Here is a 15676-nt window from a genome sequence, read left to right as displayed (position 1 = left end):
CCTCCCTCAAATCCCCTCAATCCGTCTCTCCACAGTCAACAGCAGCCCTCGCCCTGGGATTGCTCCACAATCCCTAAACTCCAGCTCCCAGTCGCTGCACCTTCCAGGGAACCTGTGTCCCTGTCTGGGGTATGTATGGATGCGGCGAGGACTGTCTGATTCTCATTCCATTTAGGCTGTCACAGATCAGCTGTTTCACTCCCAGCCTTAAATGTTTCTCCTCTGACTCAGACAATTGTCCCAATGTGGGTATTGGACCCCTGCTTCATTTCCTCCACCCCCGAGGGCTGGTCCAGTTCTACTGTGTGTGTGTACATGCTCAGTCGTGTCTGACTCTTTGTGACCCCATGGACTTTAGCCACCAGGCTCCTCTACCCATGGAATTCTCCAGGCAAGAATAATGGAGTGGGTTGCCATTTCCTTCTCCACCAGTCCTACTAACACTCCTGTTTTCCCCCCTGGTTCCTTCCTCCTACCGAGTTTTGCAGGGCTCTATATATTCTTTTCTGCTGGTCAGGTACTCCTGTTTGCCCTCAGCTGGTGTTCTGCATGCACTTCTGTGTCTGAAGGTGTATTCCTGATGTATCTGTGGAGAGAGATGTACTCCATCTCCACCTATTCCCCCACCATCTTGGGGCAATTCAGATCCTGGATTCTCAATCCTGTTCCCATGCCGAGGTCCCATGGCTCTTTGGGAGACTGACTGATATTAGGTCTGGGGCAGGGACAGCATAAGGTGGGTTGGGGCCATTTCGTGCCAGAAAGAAAGAAATGCTCAAAGATTTTTGTAGCAACTGGAGCATCAAAGAGCATAATGATTATAGTTGAGCACAAAGAATTAGTCCATGGCTCATTGTGATCACCAAAAAAAGAAAAGAAAAAGACAAAGAATCAAATGAAGGGAAAGAAAAGAAGACAGAAATGGAGAAGGAGAAGCCCATCTTTCACCATTGTAGGTGAGCATGACACCTTTTTAGAAGTATTTGTTGGTATCAGAGGGTGAGGCAAGCTCTTCTTCACAGAAGAAAGTCCATGTGAAAAGGAGGGACTCAGGCACGGATCTGCAGCCTTCAGTGAGGGACTGATTCAGGCCAGGACCACTACAGAGGCTAAAAGCCCAGGTTCCTGGGGACTGGAATATACACGGGGCAGGAAGCAGCCCCTGCAGTCATATTCACAGGGCAGAAAGCATTACCTTTTGGATAACTTGGCAATTGCAAGAGTAAATTAAGCTCTTTGGGGAGAGATCTAGCACTCTTTCTGCCCCAGCCTTCTAGGCCCTCTGTTGGTCTTAGAGGTGGCAGCCAGTGAGGATGGTCATCCATGTGGCTGGGGGCAGGGTGGGGGGACAATCCATGTCATTGGGATGGATCCCTGAGAGATACCTTTCTCTGCACAAAGATGCTTCCCTTCAGGTCACTGGGCTGGTCCCTGGGAGACTCTGACCTTGTCCTTGGGGACTGGGGAGAATGGCCTTGGAGCAGTCTCTTAGCCACTCAGTCTCCCCACCTGGAATAACGTCCCTATAAACTCAAGACAGCTTAGAAATAAACATAGTTTAGAAATCTGTCTCTGTTGTTCCCCAGCATTTCTTTGTCTTCAGGGAGGTCTGAGATAAACCAAACAGTGCTTAGCGACTGGGGGCTCTGTGGCCTTCAACATCGCCCGTGGAAGACTTTCTGATGGCCAGTGGGAGCGAGTTTCCCCCAAGTCCTGGTGCTGACCAAAACAAATTGGATAAGCACACATACAAAGAAACCATTCACACACACATACACAAACATACGTATACACTGCCCCCGCCCCCTGCCCCCTCTCACTGTGGGGGCTAAGCATTTGTGTGCTAAATGTAGAACAGCAGGAAGGACCCAGGTTACTCAGCTACTGCCAGTAGGGAAGGAACAGGGGGTGATGGTGGTGGTGGTGGTGATGGTTGGGTGTGGTGGTGATGGTTGGGTGTGGTGTTGTGGTGGTGGTGGTGGTGGTTGGGTGTGGTGGTGGGTGTGATGGTGGTGGTGGTTGGGTGTGGTGGTGATGTTGGTGGTGGTGGGTGTGGTGGTTGGGTGTGGTGGTGATGGTGGTGGGTGTGGTGGTGGTGGTGGTTGGGTGTGGTGGTGATGGTGGTGGTGGTTGGGTGTGGTGGTGGTGGTGGTGGTTGGGTGTGGTGGTGATGGTGGTGGTGGTTAGGTGTGGTGATGGTGGTGGTGGTGGTGGTGGTGGTGGTTGGGTGTGGTGGTGATGGTGGTGGTGGTTGGGTGTGGTGGTGATGGTGGTGATTGTTGAGTGTGTGTGTGCTTGTGCTCCTGGCCTGGTCTGAACTCCTGTGTTACCTGTCGAATTAAAAACATAAAAGGGAGGTCTGGTGATCTGGTGTAGAAGGTGGGGAGACAAGGATGAAGATGCCAGGATGTCAGATGTCTGTCTGATCAGGTCCCATCACATCCCCTCACAGTAAGCGATGCAGCTGCCTCGATGCTGCTGTGTCCCCTTCCATACCCATGAGTGCAAATGCAATGACTTGATTTACACAGCACGTCATACCCCTGGACCACTTAACCCATCAGCCCACCTCACAGAGGAGTAAAGCAAGGTTCTGCGACTTGCCCCAGAGTTCTGGGGACTTGCTTAAAGTATAATGGCTGGGAGTGTCTTCTCCTGAACCCACACTCATTCTGCACTCCAGAACCTTCGCCCAGCCCCTGGAACTTTGGCCAGCTTCCTGATCGCATCACTTCTCACTCTTGACCTTCCATGCCTCACCACTAGCCCAGAGTGGACTCAGGTCCTCCGAGTGCAGTGCAGCCCTCAGGACGTGCTGATTCACTCTGCCTGCAGCCTGCCGAGACATCTGCTTCCTACTCCCCAGATACCCAGGCCTCGGTCTCTGCCCCCACAATCACTGCCCACAGTCAGCACTCAGGAGATGCTGGCCTTCAGGGTTTAGTGGAATGAGAGGGACAGTGAGCTCTTCCTGGAGGAGGGGAGCAGGTGTCTTTACCTCAATAATTCAATTAGGATATAATTCAAGATGAAGGGCACACCTCACCATTGGATCACCTATCAGGCCATGCTGGTCAGTAGAAGTTTTGTACAGATTCTGTGGCGCAAGGAGGCCACAGGTGAGAGCTGGGAAGGAAAGAATCACACTCACAAAGGAGCGCAACTTCAGTGCTGAACTGGGTGGGCCTGGCTGTATCTCCCAGGGTCCTGGGAAATGACCTTGTCATCTTGATAAAACCACGAGTAGGTCCATCTCTGAAGACAGATTCTGTTGGGCCCTTTCAAGGCCAGATTCAGGAACCATCCAGTCTAGAAAGTCCCCTTTCAGCCTGGCCTCCCCAGGCACTCCCTGCTCTCTGGGGGTCTCTGGCGCCTTAGCAGGAGGGCTCAGAGCAAGCCAGGCCTGAGTGGGCAGCTCCTCCTCATCCCCACCAAGACTGCCCCCTGGGATCCTCCCAGCATGGCTGCCCCCTCCCACCTCACAGCCAGAACAACAAGGAATTAGAAACACACAGCTGAAGGGCTCTGACAGAAAGGGGAGGTGTCAGAGGCGCCTGGGAGCTGTGTCCTGGTCAGACCTGGGCCCTGGGACGCTGGGGTCCTGCTAGGCTCTGGAACTGAATACAGGACGTTGGGGCTGGGGAGGAGGAAGGTCAGAGGTCGGGGGGGTGCAGCGAGGAAAATGTCAGTGAGCACAGAGATTTTTCAAGAGCAAAGAAGACCGTTTCGTGACTAAATGAAGAATTGCTCCTGGCCAACCAGGACTTCCCTGGTGCTGGGGAGGGACAGGCCGGTGTGGGCTGGCCTGGCCCACTTCCATACCTGGGAAGCCAAGGGCATCTCCATACACACCTCAAAGGAAACTGCCTACCTCTCATTGCTAAGCCATCTGCTCCTTTGAACAAGCCTTTAGGGTTGTTATGTTTTCCTTATAGGAAGCAGCTGTGATGGCCTCTTCTGGTCAGAGCGGGACCTGAGGAAATAGCCCCAGTAGGCATTTACAAGCCTCTCAGTGCAGCCCATGCCACTCACTGCACAGACCCCGTCCCTTCCGGTCTCCATCACAGAGGACCGGCTCTGTCTCATGTAAAGGTCAGACACGGCAAGGTGGGAGGGAGGGGCTAGGACGTAGGCCAGGCAGGGCCTTCAGAGCCCACGTTTGCACACTCTTACTGACCACTGGTACGACCCGCCCCAATGTCCTCCTCCACGTGGAGCATGGAAGCGTTCTTTTTGTGGATGCCCAGAGTCAGGGTTTGATTCATGTGTCTGGTCTGGGGCATGATCTGGGCTATGTGACAATGAGTCCCTGGATGAACCCCCGCCCCACACAGGAAAAGAGCTCTCCTCGCACCTGGTTTGTGTGGACAAGCATAGGTGATGTCTCTCTCCCAGGAAGGACGGTTGTTTATGAAGACACTGAGGCCACGGGGGTGAGTGACTCACCTGAGGTCAGACCAGGGTCCCAAAGCCCCGTGTGCCCTGAAGTTCAGGATTAGTTCCCACAGGAAAGTGGGCACTTAACGCGGTGTTCCCATTCCTCCAACTCCATCTCTGCTCTTCCAGGGCCAAGCACCCCATTCCCATGACCAGTGTAGTATTATCCCTGAAAACATTTTATTTTTTTTAATTAAATGTTTTTTAACTGACTGGAGAAGGAAATGGCAACCCATTCCAGTATTCTTGCCCAGGAAATCCCATGGACAGAGGAGCTGGTGGGCTAGTAGGATAGTCCATGGGTTTGCAAGAGTCAGACATGACTTAGCAACTAAATCGCCACCACCAACATTTTGAACTGGCACCAACAGCTCACTGGTACAAAATTCAGAATAAGCAAAAAGGCATGTGGTAAAAACCTTCTTCTCCACCCCTGCTTCCAGATACTCTTCTCTGGAGATAGCCATTTTCTTGAATATCTTTCTAGAGATAGTTTTACTTGGTTAGCAAATGCATCTATAAAGAGTCCCTTGACCACTTTTAATGGGGATAGCAGCATACTGTACACAGAGGTTTGTGCCTTCCTTTTTTTCATTTAACATACTATGGAGGTTATTCATTGTGCTTATTTGAGCTTCCTCCTTCATTTTAATGGTTGCGTTGCATTTCGTTTTAGGAGTCAGCATTGTTGTGTGCATAACTCCAGGGGTACCTCTCATGTGGTTGTTGATGTGAAAATCCTGAATACTTAACACTAAATTTATTTAACCAGTTAACCCTGTTAATGGACACTTAAGTTCTGTAGTCAGCTCGGGCTGCCATAAAAATGCTACAGACTAGGTGGCTTAAACAACACCCTGTTTTCTCACAGGTCTGGATGCTAAAAGCCCAAGGACAAGGTGCCCTCAGCGTTGGTTTCTTATGAGAGCTCTCTTTCTGGCTTGGACTTCCCTGGTGGCTCAGATGGTAAAGGGTCTGCCTACAACACGGGAGACCCAGGTTCGATCCCTGGGTCAGGAAGATCCCCTGGAGAAGGAAATGGCAACCCACTCCAGTGCTCTTGCCTGGAGAATCCCATGGATGGAGGACCCTGGTAGGCTACAGTCCATGGGGTCACAAAGAGTCGGACACGACTGAGCGACTTCACTTTCACTTTCTTTCTTTCTGGTTTATAACAGCTACCTTCTTGCTGGGGCTTCTTCACATGGCAGAGAGAAGAAACAAGCTCTGTGTCTCTTTCTCGTCCTAAAAGGAATGATAAGAGTCTGTGATGAGGGCTTTACCTCATGACGTCATGACCTCATGTAACTTTAACCACTTTAACCACCAAGGGATAGGACTTTAACATATGAATTTGGGGGGGAACACAATTTAGTACATAACACTTGTTTACATCTTTGGCTCTAGTTAAATAAAAAAACAAAACCAAGGATTAGGTGACCATGGATTTAGCACGTTTGAACCAGCTCATGCTGGCCTTGGAGACAAAGCAAGACCTGGTTGCTTGGCTCTTTGGTCTGATCTCCACGTGACACACTTGCTGCACTGGGGCTGACTGGCCCTTGTCCAGCTCTGTTGGGGTATGAAACAGTGCAATTATGTATATCTACTTAACAGCTACAGATGTAGCGTGTCTTGGATGTGTTTCTTTTTATTTCTGATGAACAGTTGGTTTCTCCAGAAATTGATCCAAGATTTTTGTGCCTCAAATCTCATTTGTTGTAGCAGAAATGGAAATGACATTTCAATGATCATGGCAAATGAAACCATAATCTTTACCTAATTAGCTGCCTCTTTTTTTTTTAATGAGATGCTTATGCAAGCATTCTTTCCCCCTGTAGGTACACATCAACATTTTCCAAACCCTCTTGGAACCATTACACTATCTTATCACCTTGCCAGTGGCCTTGCTGCAGCAATAATAAACTTCAACAGTAGCTCAAGAACAATTTGTGTTAAGAAATTTTGCTTCAACACAATTACTAAAAACCCTGCAGCAGCATCAGTCACACATCATTTCACACATGTGCAAATTTACTGTAGAGTGCATTAGCAGATATGTGTGCAACGAATGGTGGTTTGACAGGTAGCATCCTTTCTACCTTCCTTTTATTGTTACTTCAAAGACTGGAAAGTGAACAAATTTCTTGCCTCACTTGCAGCTAGAGTTGTAGATGTGAACTGGGTTCTGCCCAGTGGTGTGCTGGTAAATATTTAACAACCAGCTTTCCAAAAATTTTTAAAAAGTAAACCTTAGATTGTAATGCCTGCTGATTTCTCTGGTGTAACAACTCCCACCATGGTCAGTTTCCGTCAAGCTAGTTATATGACGTCACTGAATGTGGGGCTGGGGTGAGCTGGCTCTAGCACATGCCCAGCTCTGCCAGTTGGTTGTCTGTCACTGTGATTTGAGTTCAGGTGCATCCTCCTGATGCACTGGGGTATTTCTGCCAGCAATCAAAGTTCTGGTGGTTTTTTCTCCTGCAGTGGCATTCCAGTGTCCAGTCAGTTCCTTTGTGTGGCTGCGAGGCAAGTGTAGAGGCAGCAGCAGTGACCCCCTGCCCGCCACCTGCCTCGTGGGGCTGAGGCAGCCAGTCCCCAGGCATTTTCCTGGGCATCACTCCAACAGGCCTGGCCCATGTCTGTTCCTCCAGCCCTCTCAATAAAACTGAAAGCTTCTAATTTCCTGTCTAAACTCCTTTTTGCTTAAAATTGTTAGAGTGGTTTCTGTTTCCTGTAACTAAATCCTGGCTGATATAAATTAGAATCTGAACCCATTTTTTTTTTCTTAAAGCATATATACATTTTTCTCAGGCCTGTCCCCTAATCTGTCTGTGCTGAAGGACTTTAATGAGTTGTGCAGTCCTGGAGGACAAAAATGAGAATGTTGACCCTTATGAAACTCGGTAAATCTAGTAACTCTGGAGGGAAGTATCTGAGTACACTGAGAGGGACAGGACCCGTTTCTAGAGTTTGTGAGCGTCTGCCTTCTCACAGAACCTTCTCCAAGCCCCGCTGAAGCTGGCTGCATTCCTGGGGCAGAGGCTAGACTGTTGGATGCAGTGCCATTTAGGGAGAGGCTAGAGTTTTTTTAGCTTTATATAATCAGACACAAATCAAGAGAGTGAATCATTTAATTGTTACTCTAAATGCACTTTTAGGCTGACCTGACTTTGGGATCTCTCTCTCTTGATTTACCCTCAGACAGGACTCATCTTTGGGGAGCAAACTACTCCTGAGGTGATGTGGAGAAAGAGGGATGTATGTAAAGACAATCCCAACAGCCTAGTGAGGGGGCTTGATGTTATACCCTGTAGAGGCATTCTTTTGGCTAATTAAGAAATACCCTCTTTGTTGCAGGCAAGTACCTCCTCAGAAAGGGAACTGGATAACGTTTGGGTACCTTAGTGTGCCTAAATTCCCAGTTTTTTTCTAGGTTGACAGTAGACCCTGGGCTGAGGGCAGTTTCCTGGGAGCATGGCTGGGGTAAACCTGTCAGTAGGAAGGTGGTACAGGTCGACTCATGGAACTTTTAGAGAGATCCGTCTGGATGAGATCCAATGGGTGGGGAGCTGGACCCAAAACCAAAGTGGCTGAGAACGGAGGTCTAGCAGACCTGGATTTTAGGCTGTGTCTCCTCCAGTTAGTGCTTAGACAAGTCACTCACCTCTCTGCGCCTCTCTCTCCTCATTTGTGAAATAAGGATTATAATCTCTAACTTCATAAGATTCTCCTAAGGACTGACTAAAATAAAAACTACAAAGCATTAAGGGAACAGGAAGTATAGGCAGTGAACCAAGGGCAGGCTGTTGGGAGCCGTCTTCCTAGGTTTGGGCAATAAAGGGGGGACTTCTGTAGAGAAAGGAAGAATAGTGAAGTCTGCCCAGTCAAACTGCAGATTGTTTTTAAATCACTGGGTATGATAAAATACTTTGGCCACATGATGTGAACAGCCAACTCATTGGAAAAGACCTTGATGCTGTGAAAGATTGAAGGCAAAAAGAAAAGAGAGTGGCAGAAGATGAGATGGTTGGATGGCATCACTGACTCAACGGACATGAACTTGGGCAAACTCCAGGAGACAGTAAGGGACAGCAAGGCCTGTTGTGCTGCAGTCCATGGGACTGCAGAGTCAGACGTGACTTGGCAACTGAACAACAGCAACATGATAAGATACTTTGTTGGTCTAAATTCTAGACAGTTGCTAGGGTTACTATGAGTATATATTATGTGCTACAGATTAGCATGATTTTATTTCTTATCCTTTAATAAAGTTTGTAGTCTACATGGAAGTTAATTTGGAGGATTCCCAAGTATTCCCAGGTGGCGTTAGTGGTAAAGAATCTGCCTGCCAATGCAGGAGATTCAAGAGATGTGGGTTTGATCTCTGAGTTGGCAAGATCCCCCAGAGTAGAAATGGCACCCCACTCCAGTATTCTTGCCTGGAAAATTCATGGGCAGAGGAACCTGGTGGGCTACAGTCCATGGGGCCGCAGAGTCGGACATGACTGAGCGACTGAGAACAAATCACAGGTATATGGTCAGCCCAGAAACGTGCTGTCCAAAGTAAGTTGTCAGAGATTGGAAGCCATTCGGGACATAACTCGTGTCTCTGACCATGGGGCACTGTAAATTCCTTCATTTAAACTGCAGATTTGACAAATAACAATAGTACAGTGACTGGAAAGATTAAGATCCAGAATTTGAGTAACTTCAATTTTGCCATTCTATATGACTACTGAAGATTTTGTTTTTAAAATTTAAACCAGTATAACAGCACCACATGCAAGGTGAGTACAAATTTCAGTTCATATACAAAATATTTTACCACATATGAATAATATTTTTAAAATTAGACAATATACTTCTTAAAATTACTAAATGGAAACTATTAATAATAGGGATCCACATGTCAGAAATTTGGAAGTTGCCACTCTGTCCTAACAAGTAAAAAGCTAAACAAAATGAAAAGTCAACAACTCTTCCTGGATTTGTAAAAGAGGGAGATTTGTAAAAGACATAAGGCCAATCACTGCCTCCAAGATTGGAGAGACAGAGGTGAGCACATGGAGCCACAGCTTCCCTGGGCAGAGACTCACGGCTGGAAACTCTCCTGTCCAGTGCCAGGGTAGGAAATCTGAGCTATACTAATGAACTGCTGGAAGCCCAGTGTAGACAAGTCTGAGAATTAAAAACTTCAGCAGATCAGTCCCCACTGTACTAAGACTAACCTCTAGGAATTGACCAGGTCCTCATAGTATCAGAGGAAAAAAAGAAAAATCCCTTTGTACTTTTGGCAGTGGAGGGGAATATGAAATATTCCCAGAGCACTCTGTTCTTCTTAACAAAATCTGCCCTCAGGGTAAACTAGTGAGCCAGAGCGTAGGCTGCTGTGGTATTACCAGAGCCCAGCTAACCCGGGGGAAGGGAAATACCAGCTCTAGACCACTCTAGCCATCCTGTCCCACCAAAGGTGGGGAGGGAACAAAACCGAGAAACACTTGTGAAATCACAGCCCCAGCGTGCAGACCCACTAAAAGGTTGAGACCAATCACAGAACTCAGAACACTTCCCCTCCTCCCACACCTCACCACTACATTACTAAGGGCTGCTTACGGCAGTTCCTTTTACCCAGAACATCATGTCCAGCTATCAAGAAAAATTACAAGGCATACTAAAAGGCAAAAAAATGCAATTTGAAGAGACAGTGCAAACATCAGAACCAGACATGACAGGTGTGTTGAAATAATCAGACAGGGAGTTTAAACAACTATTATTAATATGCTAAGAGCTCTGATGGATAAAGTAGACAGTTGTTTTGTTGTTGTTTAGTTGCTAAGTTGTGTCTGACTCTTTGTGACCCCATGGACTGTAGCCCACCAGGCTCCTCTGACCATGGGGTTTCCCAGGCAGGAATATTAGAGTGGCTTCCCATTTCCTTCTCCAAAATAGACAGTACCCAACATAAATGAGCAATGTAAGCAGAGGGATGCAAATACTAGAGAAAGACCAAAAGGAAATGCTAGAGATCAAAACACTGTAACAGACTGCCTCTGATGGGCTTACTAGTAGACTTCGATTGAGGAAAATATCTCTGATCTTTAAAATATCAATAGAAAACCTTGAAAACTGAAGAGCAAAGAGAACAAAGACTTCAAAAAATGAAAACAGAATATCCAAGCACTGTGGGACAGCTACAACAAGGGACAGCTACAACACATAACATACATGTAACAAGAACAGCAGAAGCGATAAATGTTTGAAATGATAATGATATGATATGATAATAGATGAAATGATGTGAAATGCTAATGACTGAGAATTTCCCCAAATGAGTGTCAGATATTAAACCACAGATCCAGGAAGTTCAGAGAACACCAAGCAGGATAAATGCAAAAAAACTTCAAGCAACTAAACAAACAAAAAGACTACACCTAGTGTATATAATTTTCAAACTACAGAAAATCAAAGATAAAGAATAAAATTTTAGAAGAAATCAGAGAGGGAAAAACCCCCCACCATACTTAATAGAAGAATAAAGATAAGAATTACATCCAACTTCTCAGAAACCATGTAAGTAAGAAGTAAGAGTTGAAAGTACAAAAGGCAGACAAAAATACAAAGAATAAGAAAAACAAACAGAAAATGGCAACAAATATGGTAGATATTAATACAACTATATCAATAATCACCATGAATATCAATGGTCTAAATAAGAAGGCAGAGATTGTCAGAGTGTGTCAAAACACAAGACCCAGCTTTATGTTGTCTAAAGAAGCCCACTTTAAATGTAAAAACTCATACAGATGAAAAGTACATGAATGAAGAAAATATACCATGCTAGCACTAATCAAAAGATAGCAAGAGTAGCTATATTAATTAGAGACAGAGAAGACTTCAAATCAAGGAAAATTATTAGGAATAAAGAAGGGCATTACATAATAATAAAGGGGTCAGTTCTCCAAGAAAACTTAGCAATCCTCAATGTGTATGCTCCTAACCACAGAGCATCAAACTGTGTAAGACAAGAACTAATAGAACTGCAAGGAAAAACAGATGATTCCACTAGCATAGTTGCAGACTGCAACATCCCTCGATCAGATATGGAGAAGCCTAGCAGGAAGAAAATCAGGAAGGACATAACTGAATTCAGCAACACCATCAAGGAACAGAATATTATCACTGTAGGCTCATTCTCTCTGACAATAGAATACACCTTCTACTCAAGTTCACATGGAACATTTACCAAGACGGATCACATTCTGGGAAATAAAACACATCTTAAAACATTTAAAAGAATAGAAATCATACAATGTCTGCTGTTAGGTTACAGTAAAATTAAACTAGAAATCAATAACAGAGAAATTACCAGAAACTCCTAAAATACATAGAGATTAAATGAAATACTCTTAAATATCACATGGGTCAGAGAAGAAATCACAAGAGAAATTTTAAAAATTATTTTAAATCAATGAAAAAGAAAACAACTTATCAAAATTTGTGGGATACAACAAAGCAGTGCTTAGAGAGAAATTTATAGCATTGAATGTTTATATAAGAAAAGAAGAAATACCTAAAATCAATAGACTAAGTTTCCATCTTAAGAAACTAGGAAGAGTAAGTTAAATCTAAATAATCAGAAGAAAAGAAATAATAAAAACTAGAGTAGAAATCAATGAAATTGAGTCCCCCCCCCACCCAGTTTCCTGTGCCTCTTTGGCAGCGGGCCACATGGTGAGGGGGAGGTAAACAGGACCGCTCTCGTCTGTGTCCAGGGTCCGTGACTGGGCCTGGAGTGTACAGCTGCCCCTGAGCTTGAGGGTATGGCTCTAGGAACTGGCTCTGGGGCCCCAGTGACAGGCCACCTCCACCGCTCCCAAGATGGGGTGAGAGTCACCTCTGGTCTGAGAATGGCTACCCCTTGATATGAGCCAGTGGCTAAGATTGGTGTTGGAGTCTATGGGACAGTGTACAAGGCCTGAAATCCCCACAGTCGCCACTTGGAAGCCCTCAGGAACATGAAAATCCCCTACGGAGGAGGTACTGGAGTGTGCCTGGCCATCAGCATAGTTTGTGAGGTGATCTTACTGCAGTGACTGGAGGCTTTTGAGCTTCCCATACTTGTTGGGCTGACTGATGTCTGTGCTACAGCCCAAACTGATCAGGAGACCAAAGTGACCCTTGAGTTTGAGCGTGTGGATCAAGACCTAAGGACATATCTAGACAAGGCATCCTCATCAGGCTTGCCAGTGGAGACCTCAAGAGTCTGATGCACCAGTTTCTAAGAGGCTTAGATTTCCTTAGGGCTTCCCTGGTGGTTCAGTGGGTAAAGCATCTGCCTGCCATGTGCGAGACCTGGGTTCGATCCCCGGGTCGGGAAGTTCCCCTGGAGAAGGAAATGGCAACCCACTCCAGAATTCTTGCCTGGAAAATTCCATGGACAGAGGAACCTGATAAGCTACAGACCATGGGATTGCAAAGAGTCACACATGACTGAGCAACTTCACGTCTTAGATTTCCTTCATGCCAATTGCATCGTTCACTGAGACCTGAAGCCAGAGAACATTCTGGTGACAAGTGATGGGACTGTCAAGCTGGTTGACTTTGGCCTAGCCAGAATTTAGAGCTACCAGATGGCACTACACCTGTGGTTGCTACACTCTGGTACTGTGCTCCAAAAGTTCTTTTGCAGTCTACATATGCAACACCTGTGGACATGTGGAAGGTTGGCTGTACCTTTGCAGACATGTTTCATCAAAAGCTTCTCTTCTGTGGAAACTCTGAAGCTGACCAGTTAGGCAAAATCTTTGACCTGATCAAATTGTACCAAGAGGATGACCATCTCCAAGATGTGTCTCTACCCCAAGGAGGCTTTTACCCCCAGAGGGCCCCGCTAGTGAAGTTGATGGTACCTGAGATGCAGAAGTTGGAGCACTGCTCTGCTGCTGGAGTTGTTGACTTTTAATCTACACAAGTGGATCTCTGCCTTCTGAGCCCTACAGTACTCTTATCTACACAAGGCAGAAGGTAACCCAGAGTGAGCAACAGAATGGACGCTTTCCAAGTGAAAGTTGCTCTGTCGTGTCCAACTCTTTGTGACCCCATGGAGTATGCAGTCCATGGAATTCTCTAGGCCAGAGTACTGGAGTGGGTAGCCATTCCCTTCTCCAGGGAATCTTCCCAACCCAGGGATTGAACCCAGGTCTCCCACATTGCAGACGGATTCTTTACCAGCTGAGCTGTGAAGGAAGCCCTAATTCTGTATGAGCTCCACCCAAAAAGCGGCAGCCTTACTGCTGCATCAGGGCTGTGTCTGTTGGGTCAGCCACGAGAAGAGAGAATATCGTTTGTCTACTGCCGCGGCTGCTGCGTCAGCCAGGAGGGAATAAACGTGTCTGCAGTTTGCAGGGCTCCTTGAGTCTTCTTCCAGCCTCTTAGCTCACGCCTTGCCTACCCTGGGTCCAGCAAAAGGTGCGAACAGTGAGATACAGAGAGACAATTGGCGTCACGAACAGAATCAGCAATACAAGAACCAAGAGAAGAGACGCAGACATTCCCCTTCCTTAGAACATGTGAGTGGAGAGCGCTCACTGAGAAGGTGACCTTTACCTCCTCCATCTCTGAGGCTGTGGAGACTCCTCCAACTTTTTACAGAGAATATTTTGCTGCTGTAATGATGTTCCCCTCCCACCCCTCCTTTGGAGGCTTATTCTTCCTCTGCCCCACTGCGTCCTTAAACCAAGGGGTATGTCCCTTGTTCTCCCTTCCTTATACTTTGATATTGGGATTGTCTTTTACGCAGGAAAAATGAAACAAACAAACAAAAAAGAAATCAATGAAATTGAAAACAGGACATTAATAGAGGAAAAGATGGACTCAAAAGCTGCTTTTTTGAAAAGATCAACAAAATTGATGTGTCTAGGCTTCCCTGGTGGCTCAGATGGTAAAGAGTCTGCCTGCAATGCAGGAGACCAAGGTTCAATCCCTATGTCAGAAAGATCCCTTGGAGCAGGAAATGGGAGCCCACTCCAGTATGCTTGCCTGGAAAACCCCATGGATGAAGGAGCCTGGTGGGCTACAGTCCACAGGGTTGCAAAGAGACAGACATAACTGAGCGACTTTCACTTCACTTCACAGTCAGGTTAATTAAGAAAAAAAGAGAGAGGATTATTAATAAATGAAAGAATGGACATCACTACAGATCCTATGGACATTAAAAGGATAATAAGGGAATACTTTGAACAACCCTATGCCCACAAATTTGATAACTTAGTTGAAAGGGACCAGTTTCTTGAAAGACATAGTTTGCCAAAACTCACACAAAAAGAAATAGATAATCTGAACAGGCCTTTATCTGTTAGAAAATGAATCAATAATTAATAATCTAAAACAGAAAGCAATAGTCCTGAGTTCACTAGTGAATTCAAATATTCAAGGGAGAAATTACATCAATTCTCTACAATCTCTTTCAGAGGATGGAAGCAAAGAGAATATTTTCCAGTCATTCTGTGAGGTCAGCATTACCCTAAAACCAAGGCCATCAAAGACAATAAAAGAAATATGTCTCATGAACAGAGATGCAAACATTTTCAACAAAATGTTAGCAAGTTAAACCTGACAATGTAGAAAAAGAATTATATACAACATGATCAAGTGGGATTTACCCCAGATATGCAAAGTTGATACAGCATTAAAAAATCGATTATGTAATCATGCCAACAGGCTAAAGGCTAAAAAAGGAAAATTACTTGATCTTATTAGTAAATGCAGAAAAGCATTTGATGATTCATGATAAAAATTCCTAGTAAACCTATAAATAGAAGGGAACTTCCTCAACTTAACTTAAAAAAATCTATAAAAACCCCACAGTAACATCATACTTAAGGGTGAGAAGCTAGGAGCTTTCCCACTAAGATTAGGAAAGAGGCAAAGAAGTCACCTCTCACCACACTTTTCCTTTGTCATTTTAAAAAATTTTATTGAAATATAGTTGATTTATAATGTGTTAATTTCTGCTGTATAGCAAAGTGATTCAGATACATAATACATTTACATTTATTTATCATTCTTGTTTAATATTCTTTTCCATTATGGTTTATCACAGAATAGTGAATATGCTATACAGTTGTTGTTGTGTAGTCGCTAAGTCATGTCCAACTCTTTGTGACCCCATGGACTGTAGCCCACTTGGCTTTTCTGTCCATGAGGTTCTTCTGGCAAGAATACTGGAGTGGGTTGC

At 45.5% G+C, this 15676-nt stretch overlaps 1 pseudogene; it reads left to right on the top strand.

Annotated features, from left to right (window-relative positions):
• The first annotated feature begins 12347 nt into the window (after window positions 1-12347).
• On the top strand, window positions 12348-13478 carry LOC145530040 (cyclin-dependent kinase 4-like; annotated as a pseudogene).
• The last annotated feature ends 2198 nt before the right edge of the window (window positions 13479-15676 follow it).

The sequence above is a fragment of the Giraffa tippelskirchi genome, chromosome 12 (genome assembly GCF_054371585.1).
Source record: "Giraffa tippelskirchi isolate mGirTip1 chromosome 12, T2T-mGirTip1v1.2.pri, whole genome shotgun sequence".
NCBI lineage: Eukaryota > Metazoa > Chordata > Mammalia > Artiodactyla > Giraffidae > Giraffa > Giraffa tippelskirchi.
Note: the sequence above shows the minus strand (reverse complement) of the source record. Positions and strands in the feature narration are given on the sequence as shown.